The following is a 25,925-nucleotide window of genomic DNA, read 5'->3' as shown; positions in this document are numbered from 1 at the left end:
TTAACACTTTTTTTAACTGTGAAATTTAACATATACAAAAAAGCAAGACATTTCCAAGTACACTTTTTTTTTCCCTGGGGCAGGCACTAGGAATCAAACCTGGGTCCTCTGGCATGGCAGGTGAGCATTCTTACCTGCTGAGCCACCGTGGCCTACCCCCAAGTACATTTTAACAAGAAGTTATAAAACAGATTTTAATGTTTGGTATGGGTTACAGTTCCACGGTTTTTTGTTTTTTCTTCTAGCTGCTCCAAAACATTGGAGACCAGAAAAAAAATCAATCTAATGATTCAGCAGTCATACTCATTTGTTAAGTCCTATCTTCTCTGTTATAATCCTCTTTCTCTTTGTAAACAATTTTATAATCATTCAGAAAACCTTTGCTTATTTGATGGAAATGCAGCCCAATTTTTATTGTTTTCTCTTTAATGCAATATATGGATTCTTTTCCTCTAATAAGTTGGAGGATAATAAATTAGAAATATTAAATGATAAATTATTTAACTTCACCACTATCCCATATCCAATAAACAACCTTTACTCCCTGACTGTTTCACTAATTATGACCATAGGAAAAGAACAAGTGTAAAATTTAAAAGAAGAAATTAAAGAAGAGTGTAGGAGGTCAAACCCTAGAGTACACTCTTAAATATTTACTACATTTACAGGAAGGTTAAAGGATAAAATCTATATAAATAGCATGCGTCAACCTGTCACTGCCAGAGGGATCTCCAACTACTGTACTTCTTCAAACTGATACTATGTGAATTTAGTTCCATCTCTTTGCCATCCCTTCTTCCCTGCTATATAATTTGTATTAACTTATGGGAAGTTTAGGTGAACACCAGGATGTGGAAGTGGCTGTGTGGCTGACATGAAAACTGTTAAAAAAAAGATGCAGTATTTCAGATATGCAGTAGAGAAAGACATGCATTATTGAATATTGAATATTGAAACTTGTGAACAGTTCCAAACTGAATGTTCTCTAGAGACAAGTGTGGTAAAAATGTTATAATGTAGATGAAAAATGTCAACAATAAATAGTTCAGATTTTTTCTCAGAACTATTTACTTCTCAAATTCTCCAAAGCACTGTAGAAAATGAGAAGAAATTCATCATGGGACATAATGTAGAGCACAATTTTGCAGTTCATTGGTAAATTGATTTATCTAGAGTGTTGGAAGGATTTTTCAAAGGTCAGTAGAAAATTTTAGAACTCTTCTTTCTGAATTCAGATAGAATTGAAAAATATTATAATGCCAGATATATGTGAACTGAAATTAAATTGTTTAAATATAACTAAATTAACAAAGGAAAGATTGATAACTAATACACTGAAGAAGATCTAAATGGAAGTAATATTTAGTAATTAGAATGTGAAACTACCATATATATACATCCATTTTATGTTTAATATGTAGAGACTTGATTTTGTGGATGTTTTCTCTTTCTTTCCTTGTATTGATTGTGTATCATATTATACCCACAGTAATGAAAAATACAACAGCCATGACTGAATTTATTCTCATGAGATTTTCTACCAATCACAAAGTGTTCATTTTGAATTCAGTGTTCTCTTCATTTATTTACATGCCTTGATTGGGACTGTCCTCATTATCTTGAGGACAATTTTGGATCAGCACCTCCACAATCTCATGTACCTCTTCCTGAAGAATTTATCCTTCTTGGATCTCTGCCTCATTTCAACCACAGTCCCCTTGTCAACTCCTTGACACACAACAATACCCCCTCCTACTTTGAGTGTGTCTCCCAGGTCTTTCCACTGACTTTACTTGCAGTTTCAGAGCTTTTCCTCCTCACGGTGATGTCCTTTGACTGCTCTGCTGCCATCTGCCATCCTCTGCACTATGAAGTCATCATGAACATGGGCACATGTGTCAGATGGCAGCAGTGTCCTGGTTAGGTGGAGGTCTGTCTGCTGTGATGCACAAAGCTGGTGCCTTTTCCTTATCCTTCTGTGGGCCCGATCTGGCCCATCAGTTCTTCTGTGGCATCCTGCAATTATTAGCTATTTCTTCTTCTGACAATTTAATGAGAGAAATTGGGCCCATCCTTATCAGTGTCATTTTGCATTGCTGCTGTTTTATTTTCATTGTCATTTCCTACGTTTTCTCCACTGTCAAGAAGATTCCATTGACAGAAGGCAAGTCAAAAGCCTACTCCACTTGTCTTCCACACCTGATGGTCATTGTATTATTTCTGTCTACTGGATTCATGGCTCACCTAAAGCCAACTTCAGGGTTCCCTTCTATTACTGACCTTATAATTTCTGTGTTATACATTCTGTTACCCTCAACTTTGAATCCCATCATATACAGCCTAAGAAACAAAGCTCTGAAGATGGCTTTTGCTATGTTAATGGAGTGAAAGCTCATCAAAAAGTAAAAGATATTCCTCTTTGTCTCATTAGTGATATAACTTACAAATCATTTGTTCAGTTTTCTGACAACTTTTTAAAATAACTACATGAAATTTAAAAAGAGGAGCCATGCCTCATTAGGAATTTTCATTGGGCAGAAATGTTCCTTTTTTTCTCTTATTATTAAACTTCCATCATTTCTGTAACTATGGATCCTTTTGTCTATCAGCTTTTCTTGTAGTATTCATAAGCTCAATTCTAGCCATTTTTACATTATGTAAAGAAACATGTTTGTTAAGAAAGCACTACCACACCCTACCAACTATTACACAAAGCAAAACAAAAGAAACAAAAATCTTTCCAAAGCATCTATTCTCATTATCTCACCAAATTCAGTTTACTAAAATCTACAATCTTCTGATTCATTTTTATTTATTCCCTGGATTGGATGTCTTATTTACATATCATTCTGGGGGACACATTGCTTCAAAATCAAACTTAATGATCTCACTTACCTCATTCATATTATGGGATGTTATCTTTCCTTTCATATATTTGTTTCTGTGAAAGGAGAAGAAAATGTGTCAAATCAATTTTTCCAGAGAAAGTTATCAAAACCTTTGGGAATAGAGGCACTAATGATTCTAGTGTCATAGTGAAATGGTTATTAATTTGGCTGATGATTTTTATTGCAACATAACTATAGTTCATTGATATCTCATATACAAAAATAATATATGTAATTATAAAAAATGTAAAACTGTATTTGTACCTTTTGAATAAAACTAATATTTTTGCTTTCATTTTGGTCATACTTGAGAATTCTACTTAATCATGGAAATTTGTTTCAATGGCTGATGGTTGACATTTTATTTGACATCTCATTATTTTCCCAATCATCCTTCTACTATTGTATACATATTTTAGTCTTGTATTATATTAAATATTTGCTTGAAATAATCATACAGTTGTATGTAAATGTTTATTGCCCAGAATCATTTGTTCTAGAAATTACAAGGTTTTCATTTACTGATCATAAAATATTATGAAATTATTGCAACTTAATATTTCAGAGTTTTCAATATATTTTAGATCCACAAAAATATTTCATAATGAATGAATATATGATTTTCATCAGGATAGATATTATTTACATTCTATAAAGTTTGCACCAGTTTTTGTGAAATATTTTTTCACCTAAGCATATAGTATAGGGATTTCTGTAAATTAGTTGTTCAATATGCAAAGAAACATGTTCATTTACTATTTATTATTCTTCAGTCTAAATCATCTGCTCACTTAGCTGTGGTGTGAAAAAATACATGGTTAACGTGAACGTGCTCTCAAATGTTATAGACACTAAAATCTACATCCACATATAAATTTTGTCCATCCTTATTTGATCTTAAATTAATGTTTCATTATTTTTTTACTTAACATAACTTCTAAAATTTATACATTTAATCTGTCAAATTATTTCCTTGTAAGTTTTTGATTAATTATTTGATTAAAATCAAATTGATATTAATTCAGTACATTAAATCCACATTTTTTATATATTTTAAATTTTATGAAGAGATATGTATATGTATACTGAGATCAAAATGATCTGTGATTTTTTTTTTTGCTGAAGACCTAAAGAAATGCAGGAATATTTTCCTGAATGCTGAAAAATATTTCTCAAACAAGCCTTTTTTATTACAATTTATTAATATTGATTATAAGTTTAATTATGACATATTGCATATCATATAGGGCACATCATGGCTGAAGTGAGAAGTTGGAATTAGCTTAAAGGGTTTGCTGCACCATTTTTAATCTTCCCTACTAAACAATTTCTGAAGCATTAAATTCAAGACACAGAATATATTCAAATTTATGTGGATTGTCCCTGATTTTTCAGCCTTTACTTTTACTATGATAAATCAGGTGAAAATATCCACACTCTGTTATTTTTTTAAAAGAGGCATTCACTGGACTATTCCATGGTTTCATCAGTAATTCATGTGCCTACAATGGGCACTCAAAAATGCTGATTGTCATCATCAATTAATATCATAAAGAATTAATATCTTGCGCTCTAAACTGAATCGATTTATAGAGTCTTCATGGATGTCTCTGTGCATTATTTACTGATATTTTTCAGACATAATTCTCTGAAATGAAACAGAAAAATTCACCTTGGGAACATTTGAGAACCCAGCATGGTCTCACACAATCGGGACAGCGCAGCCCCATGTGCTATCCTCTGCTCACGCCCCTTTTCATCCTGTTAGGTTCAGTGAGCACCTCATGCCTGTCACCCCTGGGCCTCTGGACAATGCCTGTCACCCCCTGGGTTTCTGGACAAAGCCTGTCACCCCTGGGTTTCTGGACAATGCCCCCACACACATCCACATCATTCTCCACTGTTCCACAGAGGGCACATGCTAAAGTGAGTGAATTCTTTCATTAGTTAGATCCTAAATATTTAAATTCTTTAATCATTTGGAATTGGGTTTATGTCTCAATTGCTATTCAGTAAAAGAAAAAGTTTATGCTAATTCTCCCTCTTGACTTGTTTTTGGAACAAAAATAAAAAAAGGAAAACAGAGAAAGTAAAAGAAGTACTGTTTTAATGGCATGTTTGCAAAAAAAGAGCGTATGATTTACTAAAAAAGAAACAAGTAAAGTAAAAAGACTGAAAATCTGATTACTTGGGAGGAACACAAATTATACTATACATCAAAAACAATATTTCCTATACACTGATCATCCAGAATGGTGATAAACAAATGATTAGAATATAACAGGCAATCTTAGTTTTATTATTCATCAAAATGATAAAGGTAAAATGAAAACTTGGCATCCACAACTTAATCCAAATGGTTTCACATGCTAATTTCTGGGAGAAAAAAAATAGATATATATGTTTTGTTTTAAGGACTAATATGTGCCTTATCATACTTAAGCTGGATTATGGTTGGGGTGAGATGAAGTGACTGCATTACTCTAACTCTTTGTTAAGAAATTTGATCTTACTTTCTATTTACACCAACAAGTATTATAGTCATGTCCTTCAAAATTATATCTATGTGAGCATAAAATTTTGACATAAAATAGTGATAAAGTAATAGAATTATAACTTAAGTGCAACAGAAAGAATACAAAAGGTATAGTGATGAAAAATTTATATATGTAAAATTTGGACATATGTCATTATGTTACAGATCTCATGCCTCTGTAGAACTGGACACACAGCCTTCCTTGTCTGCCATTCTATATAAGGTGATGAACATGGGAAGCAATTTGCAGTGGAGTGTGCTCATCTGGGGAAAGAAATATCAAGTATAGGTGACTCAACAAAAAAGGGAGGTAAGCAATATATGCCCATGAAATAAAATTCCAAAGCTAGTTACTATAGGAGAAAGGAGGGAAATTATCTAGGCTTGAATTTGACAACACTGTACAAAGAATGCTCTGCGAACAAAGCTCTGGTGAATTCAAATTGAGGCTCTGTTGGAAGCTCAGGTGAAGGAATATCTGTGCAGCTGAGACAAGCTCTGAAGATGCTGTCAAATGGGGAGATTCAGAGAAAAGATTAGGATCTTCAAGGCCAATGAAGAAAATTCTCAACAATTGTAATTGATGAAAATTAGGCTAAAAAAGTACATATGAAGAGCTATGTGGAAACAGACTGGGAAATAGATTCTGATAAGCTCCTAAAGGCAGACCTGGGTGGATTTTGCACAGCTGGCAGTTCCCCAGAGGCCCCCTCATCAAGGCTTCTCTGTAGTGGTGGGAGAAGGATTACTGCCAGATCAAAGGGACCTACTGGCCTCTGACTTGCCAGCAAAAGTGAATCCTTTGGTTGCTCCCCTATCTGTAAAAGCAAATAGTGACAAGAGATTCTTCAAATTTTTTCCAGTGTCATATACACAAAAGCATTCCATTGTTATTTAATTTGGGGGTTTTATTTTTAGTGAAAAAGAATTTACTTTTCTGTGACTTGTACATTCCTGTGTATGCTTATGATGCTTCCATTTCATATGATTTTTTATGTTTGTTTTCCTGACAATTTGCATTATCCTTATTTAGAATTGATAATGCTTTCCCATCATATTTTGTACAATTTTACCCAATTTCTTTAATTATACTTATTTAATGACATTTTAAAATGTTATTTAAAGGCAGACACCAAAAGCAAATTAATAGTGGCAAAATAAAAATCAAAGGAAATAAGCATTGCAGAAAATAGAAGAAAAGCTAAATGCCTATAGTATTAAAGCCACAAAGGAAAAAAATTAAAAAGTGGAGAAAACCTTTAATGAGTAATGGTAAAAACTACTTCAGAAAATTAGAATGAATACTTGCTCTGCACAAATTCTATATCAGAAGTAAAACTGTGCCTTTAAATGGTGGAAGAATAGTTGAGGTGCATTTCTAAAGAGTAAGCTATTGAATAGAGAAATTGAATATTAAAGAGAAAAGTTTGAAAAATAATATCCATTAAGGAAATAATTTAAAGGAAGTTTAAAGAATATAATTTGTGTAACTAGAAAACATCAACCTGTCACTGTAGGAGTTATCAGCAACTGCTGAATTTTTTATGCTGATGCTATCTGAATTCAACTCTATGTCTTTGTCATCCCTTATCCCTTGCTATATAATTTGTATGAATCTTATGGAAAGGATAGAGGAACATGAGGATGTGCAAGTAGCTGTGTGACTGACATGAAAATTGTTCAAATAATATTTGCTATATTTCAGATGTGCAGTAGACAATACCATGCAATTTTTTTTGTATGTTGTATGGTGGGAGTCACATTTCATTCCTTTTCTATGTGCATTTCCCCTTATTGCAGCACCATTTGCTGTATTTTTGTTTGCTTCATTTTTCATTTGTTTGTTTCCTTGTTTGTTTGTTTGGGATGTGCATGGGCCGGGAATCAAACCTGGATCTCCTGCATGGCAGGCAGGAAATCTACCACTGAACTACTCTTGCACCCACTGCCATGCATTTTAATAGTTGAAATGTTAATAGAAAGAAACACAGAAATTGAGCTTATGGTCAATACATAATTATTGAACTTAATAGATGTGAGGGAATGCAAAGAATGGAAATTTAAAAAGTAAATAATTAGGAGAATGTGAGGTTATAAAATGTAGCTCGTATATTTGATACCTACGTTAACCAGGATATGCGCCATTTGGAACTCTAAGAAAACAAGCCAACCATTAGCTAAGTTCTTTATTTAAATTTTGAAATTTGTAAACAGCTCTAAACTGAATGTTCTCTAGAGACAAGTGTGGTAAAGATTTTATATAGAAGACGAAAATTTTCAATAATAAATAGTTCAGGTTGTTTTTCTTCTCAGAATCATTTTCTTCTCAAATTCTCTGAAGCTTTGTAGAAAATGAAATTATATTTGTCATGGAACAGGATGTAGGGCACAATTTAGCAGTTAATAGGCAATTTCAATTTACCTAGAGTGTTGGAAGGATTTTGCAAAGAATGGTAGAAATTTTTCAGAATTTACCTTTCAGAAGTATATTTGAACAATATTTTAGTGTCATATATATGTGAACTGAAATTAAATTGTTTAAATAAAACACTTTACATGGGAATGATTGATGAGTAATAGACTGAAAAGGATATAGATGGAGATAATATTTAGTAATTTGAACATGACTCTACCATATGTATACATCCATTTATGTTTAATATTGAAAGTCTTGATTTTGTGAGTATTTTATTCTTCTCTCTTTTCTGTTTATTGATTGTGTATCATTATTATGTCTTCAGTAAAGAGAAATAGGATAGCTAGGTCCTAATTTATCCTCATGGGATTTTCTATCAATTAAAATATGTTCCTTTTGCATTCACTGCTCTCCTCATTCATTTACTTGTATGCCCTGAAAGGGAATGTTCTCATTATCGTGATCACAAAATTTGATCAGCATCTTCACACCCCTGTGTACTTCTTCCTGAAGAATGTATCCTTATTGCATCTCTGCCTCATTTCAATCACAGTCTCCAAATCTTTTATCAACTCCTTGACACATACTAATGCCACCTGCCTCCTTGAATATATCACCCAGACTTTTCTGATGGTTTTATTTGCAATTGTACAGCTGTCCTCCTCATGGTGATGTCCTTTGACCACTATGCTGCCATCTGCCATCCTCTGCACTGTGAAATCATCATGAACATGGGCATGTGTGCAGATGGCAGCTGTGTCTTGGGTGGGTGGAGTGTGACTGCCATGATGTACATGGGTGGTACCTTCTCTTAATCTGTCTGTGGGTCCAACATGGTTCATTACTTCTTCTGTGACATCCTTCATTTACTAGCTATTTCTTGTTCAGAAAAGTTAATGAGAGAAATTTTGCCCATCCTTATCACTGTCATTTCGCATTGCTATTGTTTTATTTTCATTTTCATTCCCTAAGTCTTCTTGACTGTTAAGGAAATTCCATTGACAGAAGGCCAGTCAAAAGCCTACACCAGTTGTCTTCCACACCTGATGGTCATTGCATTATTTCAATCTACTGGCTTCATTGCTTACTGAAAGCCAGCTTCAGGGTACCCTTCTATTTCTGACCTTGTAATTTCCATGTTCTAGACTGTGTTCCTTGAATCCTATCATATAAAGCCTAAGAAACAAGGCCTTTAATATGAATTTGGGCATGTTAAATGAGGGAAAGCTCATCAGAAATAAAAGATGTATGTCTTTTCTTTCATTAGCAGATAAAATTTACAAATATCATTTATGTAGTTTTCTGCCAACTTCCACAAGTAAATATTTTAAAGAAAAAAGAAGAGCAATTTATTAAGAATTTTTATTGTGTAGACAAGTTGCTTTTTTCTCATATTATTAAATTTCCACTATTTCTATAATAATGGATCCATTTTTCTAACCCCCTTCTTATGTGGTATTCATAAACTGAATTCTAGCTAATTTTATATGGTACAAGGAAGCATGTTTGGTAAGAAAGCATTGCCACACATTATCATCTATTACCCAAAACAAAACAAAACAAAACAAATAAACAGAAAACTTCCTAATGCTTCTATTCCCATATTATTTCACCTATTCAAATTACTAAAGTTGTATAATTCTTTGTCTCATACTTATTTCTTCCCTATATAAGATGTCAGATAGCAAGATAGATAGATAGATAGATAGATAGATAGATAGATAGATAGATAGATAGATAGATAGATAGATAATCAGTCATACCATTGTGGGGGATAAGTTGCTTCAAAATTAAGTTCGGTGATCTACTCACTCATTCAACTTATGGAGTGCTATCTGTCTTTTTATATATTAATTTAAGGTTTTTTATGAAATAATAGGAAAATGGATGTTAAATAAAGTTTGCCAGAGAAAGTTATCAAAACCTAGGTCCCTAGAGGAACTATGATTCAACCATCATAATGAAATTAATATTAGTTTGGGTCATGCTTCATTTTTATCCCAACATACTTATACTTCATTGACGTCTTATATAATAATATAATATAATATATATATGTAAAAATGTTAAAACCATTGTTGTACTTTTTCAGTAAAACTACTCTTACATTTTTTCTTTCCCTTTGGCTATACTTGAGGATTCTCCTTAATCATCAAAATTTTGTTTCAATGGCTAATGATTGGCATCCTACTAGATACCTTATCTCTTCAGTCATCTTCTACTATTGTATACATGTTTTATTCTTCAATTACATGAAATATTTGGTTGAAATAATCATAAACATGTGAGTTCTTAGTCTCACAAAGGAGCAATATTTAAATGTAATGTCTGCCCCCAGATTTGAATAAGCTTTCTTCTATTGCCTTAGACATGGTAGCACCTCTTTCAGTAATCACAGAGGATGTAAATCCTAAAGAAGGCAGTGAATAACTGAGATAAAAAACCTACTGATGTTCTCCAGATTCTGTTACCTGCTAACTAAGATGATTTTCTTTCTTTCTCCCTGATATGTATAAAAGCCAATTGAAAAAATCACTTTGGGGTGGCAGTTCTAGGATGAAAATCTCCCGTGTGCTCCTGCTGCTGTGCATAAACCATTTTGCCTCCTCAGCCCTGTTTTGTGTGACTTTCATTGACCATGCCCAGCCCTGAACCCAGATTTGGTTATGCCCCATCTACAATTTGGGACCCAACAGGAAGCATGCCTGAACAATGTGCTGCTTGGTGGATTCTTGGACCACTGAGGTAAGATAGTCATGTGTCTTAGCTCTATAACCAACTAAGGTTTCCTCCAAGCTTTGTTTTTCACTCTTGTAGTTTTTGGTTTGAACATGTTTTGCCCTGTTTTGTCTCAAAAGTGATCTAAAAGTGCTTAAAATATATACAGAATGGGAAGCAACATGAGTGAGAAATCTAAGGAAAATGAGAAAGATCATCCTTTAAATTACATCCCTAAACCATTGGAAGCAGTTAAGACATGAATCCATGACAGAGAAGCATGAAATATTCATGTGAAGTAATTTGGCCTCAGTATGAATTATAGGATGGCCAGACCAGCATCAATAGAATATAATGTTATTTTGCAACTAGATTTATTTTGTGAAAGAATCAACAAATGGGTTGAAAATGTTTCAGGCATGGCATTTTACCCACCAGCCATGCCCCTAGACTGTCCTTGAAAGGTCCAGACCTTACTGCTCCAGAAGAAATAAAGAAGGGCCATGCCTGCAGGGTGAGAAAGACTTTACTGAGGTTTCCAGCCTCCAAGTGGAAAAATTAGTGGCTGCAATTTCTAGGCCAAGACTTGTGTCTCTCATGCTTCCTTTCTTCCTCATGCTAGAGCCTGCCATTTCCCTTTCAATTCCCACCAGAGTCTAAGATTTCACCACTCACTTCTCTTCCTCTCTGTTTGGCACCTTGTTGAATGGCAGAAGACAAGCTCCTGATGCCTAGGAACTCCCCTGAAATGGCTTTCCCTCCTCATATCTGGAGTGCTATGCTTTTTGGCAAGGTGTCTTTATTTCTGGGGGGCAAATTCTGAGACAGTCCCTTCTCCAGCTGGAATAGCAGAGCCTACCTAGGGGATAAATGTATGTACAGACTCATTTCTCTACATCAATTGGAACAGCTGGATTCCCAGTTTTCAAGAGGATACCGAGAAAATGGAAAGTCTGTTTAACTCAATTTTTGAAATGCATAATCTTAAGCAGGCTGATATACAAACTTTATTAAATGGGCTATTAACATCATAATAAAGGAGAACTGTAATTGACAAAGCTCATTATTATGCTGATTCTTCAAGCAATAATAGACCAGAAAATCCAATACACACCCTTGAAATTCAGACTATTTCACAAGTAAACCTTTATTAGAATCCAAATGAACAAGTCAACAAGATAAAATTAGATCACTGTAAAGCATGCAAAATTGTGAGTCTAAGAAATGGAGTGTCTAAATAAAATAGCTTAAATAAAGTCAAAGAAGTTATCCAAAAGCCAGATGATAGTCCATCAAAGTTTTAAAAATGATTGTTCTAAGCTTACCATAAATTTACTAATATAATCCCAGAAGACCCAATAAACCAGCACAGGGTAAATCAGCCCTTTATTTGCCAGAGTGCCCCTGACTTTCATCAGTGATTGCAAAAGCTAGAAGGAAGGTTAAGTAAATCATAATTGGAGATTATAGAAATTGCCTTTGAAGAAATTATAGAAATTTTTCATCATCATGAATCTACTCATGAAAACAGCAAAATCAGCATGCCACTTAGCTATCAAACTTCCAAGTTTATCTAGGAAAAATGCCTGTCAATTTTGGCTACTCTCAATATCCAAGATGGGGAAAGCCTAACAAAATACATCAAGGGTAAGACTGTTGGTGGTGTCCCAAGGATTCCATTAAATTCCAAACAATATCTTTACTATGAGGGAGAAAAACAATGGAGACCCAGCAACCCAACCCCTTAAGCTACCAAAAGACAATAATAGTAACCTGTAGTAACAGGATCCAGGTGATCCTTTTACTAGTGAGAAATTATCTGATGCTGAACCTCAGGACTCATTTCAGGTTAAGTAAGAAATTAATAAATTTTCTGGTAGATTTAGGACTTAGTTGCATGTCAAAGGAATCGGCCCCTCTTGTGGGAAAGACTGAAGTTGCTAATGGCTGCCTTTTCCCATATCTGCAGCAGTACCAAATTGGAAAAGTTTAACTGACTTACAAATTTCTTGGCAAGTTTCTCTCTCTCTCTCACCTGGTGAAATGAATTTGCAAGTTCTGACTCTGTGAGCAGGAATCTTAGGCCTGAGTTAAGGCCATGAAGAAATCCTTGAAAAAAAGCCAAAGATGTGCAGGGAGTCATGCAGCTGGGCATTATCTCACCAGGTTTAAGACGATATCTACAGAGAACATATTTTGCTGCTGATTAAGAGATTTTTGTAATCAAAACAAATGAAACAAGAAACTCAGAATTACAGATTTGTTCAAGAGCAAAGAACCATAACTAGTTGAAGTTATACTCCCTATAGTTCTTAATCCATATACTCTCATCAATAATATCTGTGGTGTAGATTTACAGGATGACTTTTATTGCATACCATTAACTATAAACTGTTTGCACTTACGTAAGAAGAACCTGACACAGGGATAAAACAGCAACATTGTTGGTTTTTATGAGATTTTTAAATACCCTAAATCTTTTTGGACAGAACTTGTCCAGAAATGTTCAAGGATTAAAACACCACAAGGGAATTTTTACAGGTTAGATCCCCTGGCAAGTAGCCAGCTTGCCCCCCTCCAAAAAAACCAAAATAAACTCAGAGGATTAAGCATAGAAGGATACTGTCAACTATAGATACCCTACTTGGATTAATAACTAAACCCTTAAATTTGGCTCTGAAGGGAAATGGAAACGATCCCATAGAATGGACACAGGAATGCACAATTCCCTTTCAAAATTTAAAGGCTGGTTGATATCAGCTCCAGCCTTGGGCTCCCTGATCCTATTGACCTGTTTCCCACGAAAAGCAGAACATGGACTGGGGTGCTCGGGAAGCTTCTTGGACAGAGAACACAATCAGTGTCTTGATTTGTCAAAACAATTTGACACAGTTGACCAAAGATGGCCTACTTGTTTTAAAGGCAGTGGCAGCCATTGCGAGCTCCTTCACTAAGCAGAAAATCTTTATGTCCTTGCTCTGTTACAACAAACCAGTGGCAATCACTCACAATAGAAAGGCTAAGCCACTACCAAGAGAGTGCTGCTGGAAAACCTGAGAGTCATCCTAAAAAACTATAGAGAAGCTTACCACCTTTCTCCCAGAAATTCAAAATGGGTATAAGTGGATTTGCCCAAAACATGATGGTTTTCAACTGTAGAGGAAGTTTATTCAAATAGAGTGGGGCTAACTGATGTGCCACCAGCCATATAGGGAAATAGCTTATAAATCTTATAATTGGAGGCAGTTTTCCAAGACACTTACTAGTTAGAATATCAGAGGTCAAAGAGAAAGAGAGGATCTTGAACAACAAGAGAGGATCTTGAAAGCAGCAAGAGAAAAACAATCCATCACATACAAGGGAAACCCAATAAGACTATGTGTAGATTTCTCAGCAGAAACCATGGAAGCTAGAAGACAGTGGGATGATATATTTAAATTACTAAAAGAGAAAAACTGTAAACCAAGACTCCTATATCCAGCAAAATTGTCCTTCAAAAATGAGGGAGAAATTAAAACATTCTCAGAAAAAAAGTCACTGAGAGAATCTGTGACCAAGAGACCAGCTCTGCAAGAAATACTAAAGGGAGCACTAGAGTCAGATACGAAAAGACAGAAGAGAGAGGTATGGAGAAGAGTGTAGAAAGAAGGAAATTCAGATATGATATATATAATACAAAAGGCAAAATGTTTGAGGAAAATATTATCCAAACAGTAATAACACTAAATGCTAATGGACTGAATTCCCCAATCAAAAGACATAGACTGGCAGAATGGATTAAAAAACAGGATCCTTCTATATGCTGTCTACAGGAAACACATCTTAGACCCAAAGATAAACATAGGTTGAAAGTGAAAGGTTGGGAGAAGATATTTCATCCAAATAACAACCAGAAAAGAGCAGGAGTGGCTATACTAATATCCAACACATTAGACTTCAAATGTAAAAGCAGTTAAAAGAGACAAAGAAGGACACTATATAGTAATAAAAGGAACAATTAAACAAGAAGACATAACAATCATAAATATTTATGCACTGAACCAGAATGCCCCAAAATACGTGAGGAATACACTGCAAACACTGAAAAGGGAAATAGACACATATACCATAATAGTTGGAGATTTCAATTCACCACTCTCATCAATGGACAGAACATCTAGACAGAGGATCAATAAAGAAATAGAGAATCTGAATATTACTATAAAATGAGCTAGACTTAACAGACATTTATAGGACATTACATCCCACAACAGCAGGATACACCTTTTTCTCAAGTGCTCATGGATCATTCTCAAAGATAGACCATATGCTCGGTCACAAAGCAAGTCTTAACAAATTTAAAAAGATTGAAATCATACACAACACTTTCTCGGATCATAAAGGAATGAAGTTGGATTTCAATAATAGGCAGAGTGCCAGAAAATTCACAAATATGTGGAGGCTCAACAACACACTCTTAAACAACAAGTGGGTCAAAGAAGAAATTGCAAGAGAAATTAGTAAATACCTCGAGGCAAATGAAAATGAAAACACAACATATCAAAACTTATGGAACGCAGCAAAGGCAGTGCTAGGAGGGAAATTTATTGCCCTAAATGCCTATATCAGAAAGAAGAAAAGGCAAAAATGCAGGAATTAACTGTCCACTTGGAAGAAGTGGAGAAAGAACAGCAAACTAATCCCAAAGCAAGCAAAAGGAAAGAAATAACAAAGATTAGAGCAGAAATAAATGAAATTGAAAACACGAAAACAATAGAGAAAATCAATAAGACCAGAAGTTGGTTCTATGAGAAAATCAATAAGATTGATGGGCCCTTAGCAAGATTGACAAAAAGAAGAAGAGAGAGGATGCAAATAAATAAGATCAGAAATGGAAGAGGAGACATAACTACTGACCTCACAGAAATAAAGGAGGTAATAACAGGATACTATGAACAACTTTACACTAATAAATACAACAATTTAGATGAAATGGATGGATTCCTGGAAAGACATGAACAACCAACTTTGACTCAAGAAGAAATAGATGACCTCAACAAACCAATCACAAGTAAAGAAATTGAATTAGTCATTCAAAAACTTGCTAAAAAGAAAAGTCCAGGACCAGACGGCTTCACATGTGAATTCTATCAAACATTCCAGAAAGAATTAGTACCAACTCTCCTCAAACTCTTCAAAAAAATCAAAGTGGAGGGAAAACTACCTAATTTACTCTATGAAGTCAACATCACCCTCATACCAAAACCAGGCAAAGATATTACAAAAAAAGAAAACTACAGACCAATCTCTCTAATGAATATAGATGCAAAAATCCTCAATAAAATTCTAGCAAATCATATCCAAGAACACATTAAAAGAATTATACATCATGACCAAGTAGGATTCATCCCAGGTATGCAAGGATGGTTCAACATAAGAAAATCAATTAATGTAATACACCATATCAACAAATCAAAGCAGAAAAATCACATGATCATCTCAATTGATGCAGAGAAGGCATTTGACAAGATTCAACATCCTTTCCTGTTGAAAACACTTCAAAAGATAGGAATACAAGGGAACTTCCTTAAAATGATAGAGGGAATATATGAAAAACCCACAGCTAATATCATCCTCAATGGGGAAAAATTGAAAACTTTCCCCCTAAGATCAGGAATAAGACTAGGATGTCCACTATCACCACTATTATTCAACATTGTGTTGGAGGTTCTAGCCAGAGCAATTAGACAAGAAAAAGAAATACAAGGCATCAAAATTGGAAAGGAAGAAGTAAAACTATCACTGTTTGCAGACGATATGATACTATACATCGAAAACCCGGAAAAATCCACAACCAAACTACTAGAGCTAATAAATGAGTACAGCAAAGTAGCAGGTTACAAGATCAACATTCAAAAATCTGTAGCATTTCTATACACTAGTAATGAACAAGCTGAGGGGGAAATCAAGAAATGAATCCCATTTACAATTGCAACTAAAAGAATAAAATACCTAGGAATAAATTTAACTAAAGAGACAAAAAACCTATATAAAGAAAACAGAAAAACTGTTAAAAGAAATCACAGAAGACCTAAATAGATGGAAGGGCATACTGTGCTTATGGATTGGAAGACTAAGTATAGTTAAGATGTCAATCCTACCTAAATTGATTTACAGATTCAATGCAATACCAATCAAAATCCCAACAACTTATTTCTCAGAAATAGAAAATCCAATAAACAAATTTATCTGGAAGGGCAGGGTGCCCCGAATTGCTAAAAACATCTTGAGGAAAAAAAACGAAGCTGGAGGTCTCACGCTGCCTGACTTTAAGGCATATTATGAAGACACAGCAGTCAAAACAGCATGGTATTGGCATAAAGATAGATATATCGACCAATGGAATCGAATAGAGTGCTCAGATATAGACCCTCTCATCTATGGACATTTGATTTTTGATAAGGCAATCAAGCCAACTCACCTGGGACAGAACAGTCTCTTCAATAAATGGTGCCTAGAGAACTGGATATCCATATGCAAAAGAATGAAAGAAGACCCGTATCTCACACCCTATACAAAAGTTAACTCAAAATGGATCAAAGATCTAAACATTAGGTCTAAGACCATAAAACAGTTAGAGGAAAATGTAGGGAGATATCTTATGAAACTTACAATTGGAGGTGGTTTTATGGACCTTAAACCTAAAGCAAGAGCACTGAAGAAGGAAATAAATAAATGGGAGCTCCTCAAAATTAAACACTTTTGTGCATCAAAGAACTTCATCAAGAAAGTAGAAAGACAGCCTACACAATGGGAGACAATATTTGGAAATAACATATCAGATAAAGGTCTAGTATCCAGAATTTATAGAGATTGTTCAACTCAACAACAAAAAGACAGCCAACCCAATTACAAAATGGGAAAAAGACTTGAACAGACACCTCTCAGAAGAGGAAATACAAATGGCCAAAAGGCACATGAAGAGATGCTCAATGTCCCTGGCCATTAGAGAAATGCAAATCAAAACCACAATGAGATATCATCTCACACCCACCAGAATGGCCATTATCAACAAAACAGAAAATGACAAGTGCTGGAGAGGATGCGGAGAAAGAGGCACACTTATCCACTGTTGGTGGGAATGTCAAATGGTGCAACCACTGTGGAAGGCAGTTTGGCGGTTCCTCAAAAAGCTGAATATAGAATTGCCATACGACCCAGCAATACCATTGCTGGGTATCTACTCAAAGGACTTAAGGGCAAAGACACAAACGGACCTTTGCACACCAATGTTTATAGCAGCGTTATTTACAATTGCAAAGAGATGGAAACAGCCAAAATGTCCATCAACAGACGAGTGGCTAAACAAACTGTGGTATATACATAGGATGGAATATTATGCAGCTTTAAGACAGGATAAACTTATGAAGCATATAATAACATGGATGGACCTAGAGAACGTTATGCTGAGTGAGTCTAGCCAAAAACTAAAGGACAAATACTGTATGGTCCCACTGATGTGAACGGACATTCGAGAATAAACTTGAAATATGTCACTGGTAACAGAGTCCAGTAGGAGTTAGAAACAGGGTAAGATAATGGGTAATTGGAGCTGAAGGGATACAGACTGTGCAACAGGACTAGATACAAAAACTCAAAAATGGACAGCACAATAATACCTAATTGTAAAGTAATCATGTTAAAACACTGAATGAAGCTGCATCTGAGCTATAGGTTGTTTTTTTTTTTGCTATTGTTGTTACTTTTGTTTCTTTTCTCTATGTTAGCATTCTGTGTCTTTTTCTTTTGTGTTGCTGGTTCTTCTAGACTGATGCAGGTGTGCTGGGAGGCGATGGTCATGCATCTGTGTGATGATGTTAAGAGTTACTGATTGCGTATGTGGAGAGGTATGATTTCTAAATGTTGGGTTAATTTCTTTTTTTCCGTTAATTAATAAAAAAAGAGAGAAAAAAAACAGCATAGTACTGGCATAAAGATAGATATACTGATCAATGGAATTGAATAGAGTGTTCAAATATAGACTCCCTTATCCATGGACAATTGATCTTTGATAAGGTGGTCAAGCCAATCCACCTGGGACAGGGCAGCCTCTTCAATAAATGGTGCTTGGAGAACTGGGTATCCACATGCAAAAGAATGAAAGAGGATCCATATCTCACACCTTATACAAAAATTAACTCAAAATGGATCAAAGACCTGAACATTAGAGCTAAGACCATAAAACTTAGAAGAAAATGTAGGGGAATATCTTATAAAACTTGTAACAGGAGGTGGTTTCCTAGATCTTACACCCAGAGTATGAGCATTGAAGAAACAAATTGATAAATGGGAACTCTTCAAAATTAGACACTTTGGTGCATCAAAGAACTTTGTCAACAAAGTAAAAAGGCAGCGTATGCAATGGGAGACTACTTGGAAATCACATATCAGATTGAGATTTAGTATCCAGAATATATAAAGAGATTCTTCAACTCAACAACGAAAAGACAAACAACACAATTACAAAATGGGCAAAAGACATAAATAGACACTTCTCAGAAGAGGAAATACAAATGACTAAAAGGCACGTGAAAAGATGCTCAACTTCACTGGCATTAGGGAAATGCACATCAAAACCACAATAAGATATCATCTCATATCCACTAGAATGGCCATTATCAATGAAACAGAAAATGACAAGTGCTGGAGAGGATGTGGAGAAAGAGGCACACTTGTTCACTGTTGGTGGGAATGTAAAATGGTACAACTGCTGTGGAAGGCAGTTTGGTGTTTCTTCAGGAAGCTAAGCATAGATTTGCCATCTGATCCAGCAATCCCATTGCTAAGTATCTATTCAGAGGACATGAGGGCAAGGACACAAATGGACATTTGCGCACCTTTGTTTATAGCAGCATTATTTACAATTGCCAAGAGATGGAGACAGCCCAAATGTCCATCAATGGATGAGTGGTGAAACAAGCTGTGGCATATACATATGATGGAATACTACTCAGCTGTAGGACAGAATAACGTCATGAAGCATGGAACAGTGTGGATGGACCTTGAGGACATTATGCTGAATGAAATTAGCCAGAGACAAAAGACAAATACTGTATGGTCTCACAGATATGAATTAACATTAATGAGTGAACTTGGAGAATTTCCGTTAAGAACAGAGGTTATCAGGAGATAGAAATAGGGTAGAAATTAGGTAACTGGTGCTGAAGGGATACAGATTGTACAACAGGACTGATTGTAAAAATTCAGAAATGCATGACACAGTACTGATTGTAGCACAATAATGTAAGTACACTGAATGAAGCTGAATGTGAGTATGATAGAGGGAGAAGGGCTGGGGCAGGTATGAAACCAAAAGGAAAGATAGATGATAAAAACTGAGATGGTATAACCTAGGAATGCCTAGAATGGACAATGATGGTAACTAAATGTACAAATTATAAAATATTTTGCATGAGAGAGAACAAAGGAATGTCAGTATTGCAGGGTGATGAAAATGGATTGCCATCCATATTTTGAAACTTCAACTTCTGTGTGAGACTAAAGGATGAAATGTTTATTTGGTACAAAATTTATATTTTGACTAATTCATGTCCTAATTTAACTTGTATGGTCAGTTTAATGGAACACCATAAATACATGAAACTTGAATAGGGTATGAGATTTTGTTGGTTTGTCCAGGTTAATGTGATGTCCCAAGAAATCTCAGAGTGATTTGAATAGTGAACAAGGAAGTATTTGCAAAGTCCCCTTGAGGAAATGGGAAGAAATGGGGAAATACTGAACATACCCATGTGGAGAATTCCTGATATTCTCACAAGCAGTGGGGACAACCAAATCCATAGACTGAGACCTTGATCTTGGGGTTTGCCCCTATGAAACATATCCCTGCAAAGGATAAGCTAAGCCTACTTAAAATAATGCCTGAAAGTCACCCCCAGAGAACCTCTTTCTCAGATATGCCCTCTCTCTCTTTCAGTCAACTTGGCAGGTGAACTCACTGCCCTCCCTTCCTATGTGGAACATGATTCCCAGGGGTGTAAATCTCCTTGGCAACATGGGACAGAAATCCTGGCATGAGCTGGGACCTGGCATCAAGGGATTGAGAAAACCTTCTCGACCAAAAAGGGGAAGAGAAATGAGACAAAATAAGTGTCAGGAGCTGAGAGATTTCAAACAGAGTCAAGAGGTTATCCTGGAGGTTATTCTTATGCATTATATAGATATCCCCTTTTTAGTTTGTGGTGTATTAGAGTGGCTAGAAGGAAGTACCTGAAACTGTAAAGCTGTGTTCTATAGTCATGTTTTTTTTTTTTTTTTTTTTTTAAAGGAAAGACAGAGAGAAGGAAGGAAGGAAGGAAGGAAGAAAGGGAAACATTTTTTAAACATTTTCTTGTTTTTATTGTATTCTGTTTCTCCGTTTTTGTTACATGGGCTGGGGCCGGGAATCGAACCGAGGTCCTCCGGCATAGCAGGCAAGCACTTTGCCCGCTGAGCCACCGCGGCCCGCCCCATATAGTCATGTTTTTTGAAGATAATTGTATAATGATACGGCTTTTATGATGTGACTGCATGACTGTGAAAACCTTGTATCTGATGCTTTTTTTATCTACAATATGGACAGATGAGTAAAACATATGGATAAAAAATAATAAATAATATGAAAAAAGGTTTAAAGAAATTGAGTAGATTGAAATACTAGTGGTCATTGAGAGGGAGGGGTAAGGGGTATGGTATGTATGAGTTTTTTCTTTTTTATTTCTTTCACTGGAAAGATGCAAGTATTCAAGAAAATGATTATGATAATGAATACACAACTATGTGTTGACACTGTGAGCCACTGATTATAACCATGTATAGAATGTTTGTATATCAAGGGTGTGTGTGTGTTTGTTTGCTAAGGTTTATAATTAAAAAAAAACATTTATTAGGCTCCTATTCTGTGCCATGGGCAGAGCCACAGTTAGAGAACTTCCAGAATCACTGAAAGCTGATCTACAACATGAAGGAGTCAAGGGGGACCACAAATGGATGAGGAGTAGATGCCTGCTTCTTACCCCATCACAAGGCTGTGTGAAGTACATGCTATGTTTTTCCCACCCAAAACAGAATGCAATAAACATCTTCAAATTCAATTAAAAGTTGTGTAAAAACAAGAAAGTCAGAAACCAAAGACTCTTTCGGCCCCTCATCTCTGCAGACTCTCCCATCTGCACCTTCAAGGAAGACAAGCCTCAGAGCCCCTCCAGCATCTGCAGTGACCTGCGAGCCCAGTGCGGGCCCTTCTCCTCCTGTCCCCTCCTCCACTGGTAGAGCTCAGGGGGGGCCGAATCATCACACTGATGTGGGACACATGACAGTAATTAAAAAAAAACTTTTGTAGCTGCAACTAGACTGCAGTGGGTTTAGACTAAAAGATTTTATATTTGAACTCTGTAGTATAACTTTAGCAAAAAGTATCAGTAAAAGTAATAGCTAACTTTTATTAAATACCCCTGATGTGTCAGGCAGTGCGCTAAGTACTTTATAATACTTCAACCCCAAAGCAACCTCCTGAGGTTCCTAACGCTACTATATCCACTTCATAAATGAGATTGAGATGAAGGAAAATTGAACAACTTGCCCATGATCACAGCGAGAGAGGGGAACAAAAGGATGCAAAGAGGCAGCCCACTCCCAAGCATGCATGTTTTACTGTCTGGAAGACCCCTTAGAGAACTCGGTTAAAACTGCCCTAAATTCCTAAGTTTGTTACTCACACTCAGTTAATGCCTCTCTTGAATAGATCCAGAAGCTGGACCCAGCCCACAATGGTTTCACAGCCACAGCTGCCACACACCTGCCCACACCTGAAGCTCAGGTGAAGTGAAAGCAGACAGGTGAGAGGCAGGACTTGACTGGATTCTGTCAGTGAACCAGGGGCTGGTTTTCACATGTTCTCCCCTGTGCACATGGAGGGCAGGGACATGTTAAAGGGCTGGGAGTGGGGTGGACACCAGGGAAGCGTTTGGGCAGCACCTTTCTCTAAGGGCCTTGCCATCATGAAAGAAACACCAAACATACTTCCCACTGAAGCTAGACTCTGTGCCTAGAAGAAAATATCAGCTGTCAAAAATCAGCACCAGATTTGGGGAGACCCTCCAACATCATCAGGAAGACAATAACAAAGGAAAGAGCCCACAATGAGTTTGCCATTCATTCTGACAGTACCAGAAAATGAACAGTCACAAATGGGGCTGATATGACAAGGGACAGAGTACTGCTTTAAAAGTTTTAAAAAGAAGAAAGCAGTAAGATTGTCATTGCTACATATTATACATTTGAGCACTGTTTAGACATGATTTTCAAAATCATAGAAAATGGTTGTAAGTAGGATGGACTCAAATATGAAGATGTGGTATTGCTGTTTATAAAACAGCATTGTCATGCATTCTGTCAGTTTGTTACTATGGGGTCACAATGATGTCATAAATTTGGCATTCTAAATGCAAAGCTAGACTGTTCAGGAGAAGTGACATGAAATGGGGCTGGGGAGAAGAAAACCTTCATAACATCAAAGGAATTTCAGTAGTGACAGAAATGAGTCAAACATCCCTAAAAGAGAAAAATAAGGGGAGTGAATTGAAGTGTTCTAGAAACTTGCCATGGAGCTGAAGAAATATGGACATTGGGGAGACTCTGCTCCAAGCAAACAATTTCAGGTCATAGCTACATGTAGAGGAAAAGAAAAGGAGAAGAAAAGGAAATGAATAATGTGGAGGAAAAGGCATTTAAAGCACCTGGAAAAGCCCGTGCACTAGGTCAGCATATACTGAGCACAGGCTCATGCATTAGTGGTCAGAGGCAAAAGCACAGTTGCTGTCTCTGAAGAATGTACAACCCTGGAGGAAAGAATCCAGAGGCAAAGTCCAGCTCAGTGTTCATTAAAAGTATGAACAAAGTCACAGGGAACACAGAGGATGTTTACCTCTGGGAGCCAACCCCAGGACACTTTAAGCTTGTTTTAAAGAAAATTGAAGGGATGCAGAGGTTACATGGGGAAATGGAGTTATGTGATAAATGCAGAGCATAGAAAAAAACTGAGATGAATGGAGGGCATGCAGGAACACATCGCAGAGGCCCTTGTCAACCTAACAAAGTGGATGAGCATTTGTTCAGGAAAAAAAAATAGATTTGCATTGCATAAAATCACTCTACGTTGGATGAATGGACCCACAGGTGTGGGTGGGAAGCACCAGAGGCCGTGAGACCTGTTCAGGTCTACAGCCTAAGAGCGTAAGCCCACGGGCATCTGAGGCCTGGCGCAAGGCAATGGCAATAGAGACAGAGATTGACTTAGGGCTTTCGGAGTTAGAAGAGTCAGGGTTTTATGGTGGGTTTGATGGATGGATTTTAGGACGAGTTCAAGGACCATATGGCAATATCAATCTCTGCAGTCACAGAATGAATCATTAAGTTGGTGCTGGTCTGGTTTCTCTTTAGGTGCAAGGCTCTGGGCATAAGGTAGCTGGGAAGAGTGACCCAGAGAACTTTTATCTGACCTAGAAGCTGAGCTCCTTAAATAAATAACACCAATCTTCATTACAGCTATTGAATTAACTTAGAATAGTACAAATACTACTCCTTAAGTGCCACCCCCAACTGAGAGTGAAAACATAAACATGTAAATAGGTTGTCAAAATGCGAATTATGTTTTTGTTGTCCTCTCCTATGCTGTTCTCCCTATAAATTTGTTGATAAGAAACTCCCCTTCCACTTTAGATGTTATGAGAACTTAATGATAAGATTAAAGTTTCTCGAGGACATGTTTGCCAATACATCTGTACAGGATTAAGGGTCTTGATTTTAAAAGACACACTAAAAATGATTGCTGAGGCTTAGAGCCACAGAAAATTGGAGCTATAGTTTGGGAAAAAAAAGAAAAAAGAACTAATATTTTCAATTCACATGGCAAAAGAAAAAGTTCCATGAGCAGCAATCTTTAGAAATTCTGGAAAATTCTCCCATGAAAAGAATAGAGTTTCCATGTTATCCCATGTTTTTACTGATAAACACTGCATGTCTCAAATCTCCGAATCAAGAAATTTCTATGTTATTAAAACAAAACCACCTGTTTGTATAGCTCCCTAATACCTATTATTTCCACTTACATTTGTTAGAATGGGGGGAAGTTTGCGTATATTTTTATAGGGGCAAAGAGACAAATTCTACATTTCACGTATCCTTTTATTTCCAAACCCAACGTTTCTTTCGAACAGCCCTGAAACAAAAAAATAATAGCAAACGTTCTTTGTCTCCATGTTAAGAATGAGGCTGGAATGAGGTACTCAACAGAGAGTCTAGAAGCAGAGAAAAGAAAAGGGGTCTGAGAAATCGGGAGGTGCTCATCTTGGCACCCAGGTGAGCTGCAGTGGTGAGGTGGGTGGAGAGCAGGAGCTGGTGCAAAAGACAGCAGCAGGCAGGGGAGTGGGGGCATGGCTGTGAGCTTGGCCCTGGCCACCAGGGTCAGGAACGTCCAGGAGAAGCTGGTTCCTGCCCTCCCCTCCCACCCGCACCCCCCTGGTCCAAACATGGCTGCAACACTGCACTGATTTGGCTGCTCAGCCTCTGTGAGGAGCCTGGTTCCAATCAGGGAGGGAAAGGGACACTGGCCGCTGCCCTGACCAATTTCTGCACAATCTTTCAGATGACACGTGCTGTCAAACTGATTCACCCACTGAGATGGTGCACCCTGCGTGGTCCCTTGCCATGTAGTGCTGCGTTTGTGCAGCCAAGGGAACAACCCTTCTTGGCCCCTGCCACCCCACACGCATTTATATTCAGTGGTGCCTGTTGCGGGAGCAGGGCTGGCAGAGTGTGCTGAGCAGGGAGAGCAGAGGCCGCATGACCGGCGGCCCCATCTGAGGGCAGCCGCAGGCAACCCAGGTAGGGGGAAGGACAGGGGAAGCAAGATCCACCCCACTTACCTCGCCATGGTCTCCCAGCTCTCGTACAGCAGAAGGGAATACCAGAGGTCTCTATTGCTTTGGTGCAACAGCCTTGGAGTCCTGCTGTGACCTTGTTTATGGAAGCGTGAAGATGGTGGATGTGTTTGTTTTAGCATCTGCTAACAGGCTCATACCTAAGGGCAGAGTGGGTAGGAGGGAGGAAAGATGACCAAAGGTGTTCAGTAGCAAATAAGAGAAGTCACAGAGGAAAAGATACATCACCAGATTTACTTCTGGACTTTAGGTGTTCTTACATCACACAGCACTTACAACGCACCTGAGCTAGGACAGCACCTAAGGGCCAAGGATATATAAAGGGGCACAGAGGGCAGGAACTCTTGCACTGGGTCCTGCCATTTGTAGCCTCACTTGGCTATTCTGTG

At 36.8% G+C, this 25,925-nt stretch overlaps 1 protein-coding gene, 1 long non-coding RNA gene and 2 pseudogenes across 40 annotated transcripts in view; 3 read left to right on the top strand and 1 right to left on the bottom strand.

The window, feature by feature from the left end:
• Positions 1–25,925, bottom strand: part of LOC143648798 (uncharacterized) — a 303,168-nt gene that overhangs the window by 71,741 nt on the left and 205,502 nt on the right. For 36 of the 39 annotated variants that reach the window (XR_013158774.1, XR_013158773.1, XR_013158789.1 and 33 more), the window contains 2 exons: positions 25,522–25,676; positions 2,896–2,941 (listed from right to left, as the gene is read on the bottom strand). The gene's annotated coding sequence lies outside the window, so the exon portion shown is untranslated. Of the gene's footprint in view, positions 1–2,895; positions 2,942–22,314; positions 24,895–25,521; positions 25,677–25,925 lie in introns of those variants that run through there. The other 3 variants (XR_013158801.1, XR_013158798.1, XR_013158782.1) reach the window with 3 other exon arrangements.
• On the top strand, positions 1,492–2,406 carry LOC143648797 (olfactory receptor 14A16-like; annotated as a pseudogene).
• LOC143648800 (uncharacterized) lies at positions 4,661–21,734 on the top strand. Its single transcript, XR_013158819.1, has 4 exons — positions 4,661–4,814; positions 5,590–5,734; positions 10,360–10,585; positions 21,511–21,734. It is a non-coding gene; the product is annotated as an uncharacterized LOC143648800 (long non-coding RNA).
• Positions 8,156–10,270, top strand: LOC143648883 (olfactory receptor 14A16-like; annotated as a pseudogene).

This window comes from Tamandua tetradactyla, chromosome 10 (assembly GCF_023851605.1).
Source record: "Tamandua tetradactyla isolate mTamTet1 chromosome 10, mTamTet1.pri, whole genome shotgun sequence".
Classification (NCBI taxonomy): domain Eukaryota; kingdom Metazoa; phylum Chordata; class Mammalia; order Pilosa; family Myrmecophagidae; genus Tamandua; species Tamandua tetradactyla.
This window is presented reverse-complemented; position numbering and strand designations above follow the sequence as displayed.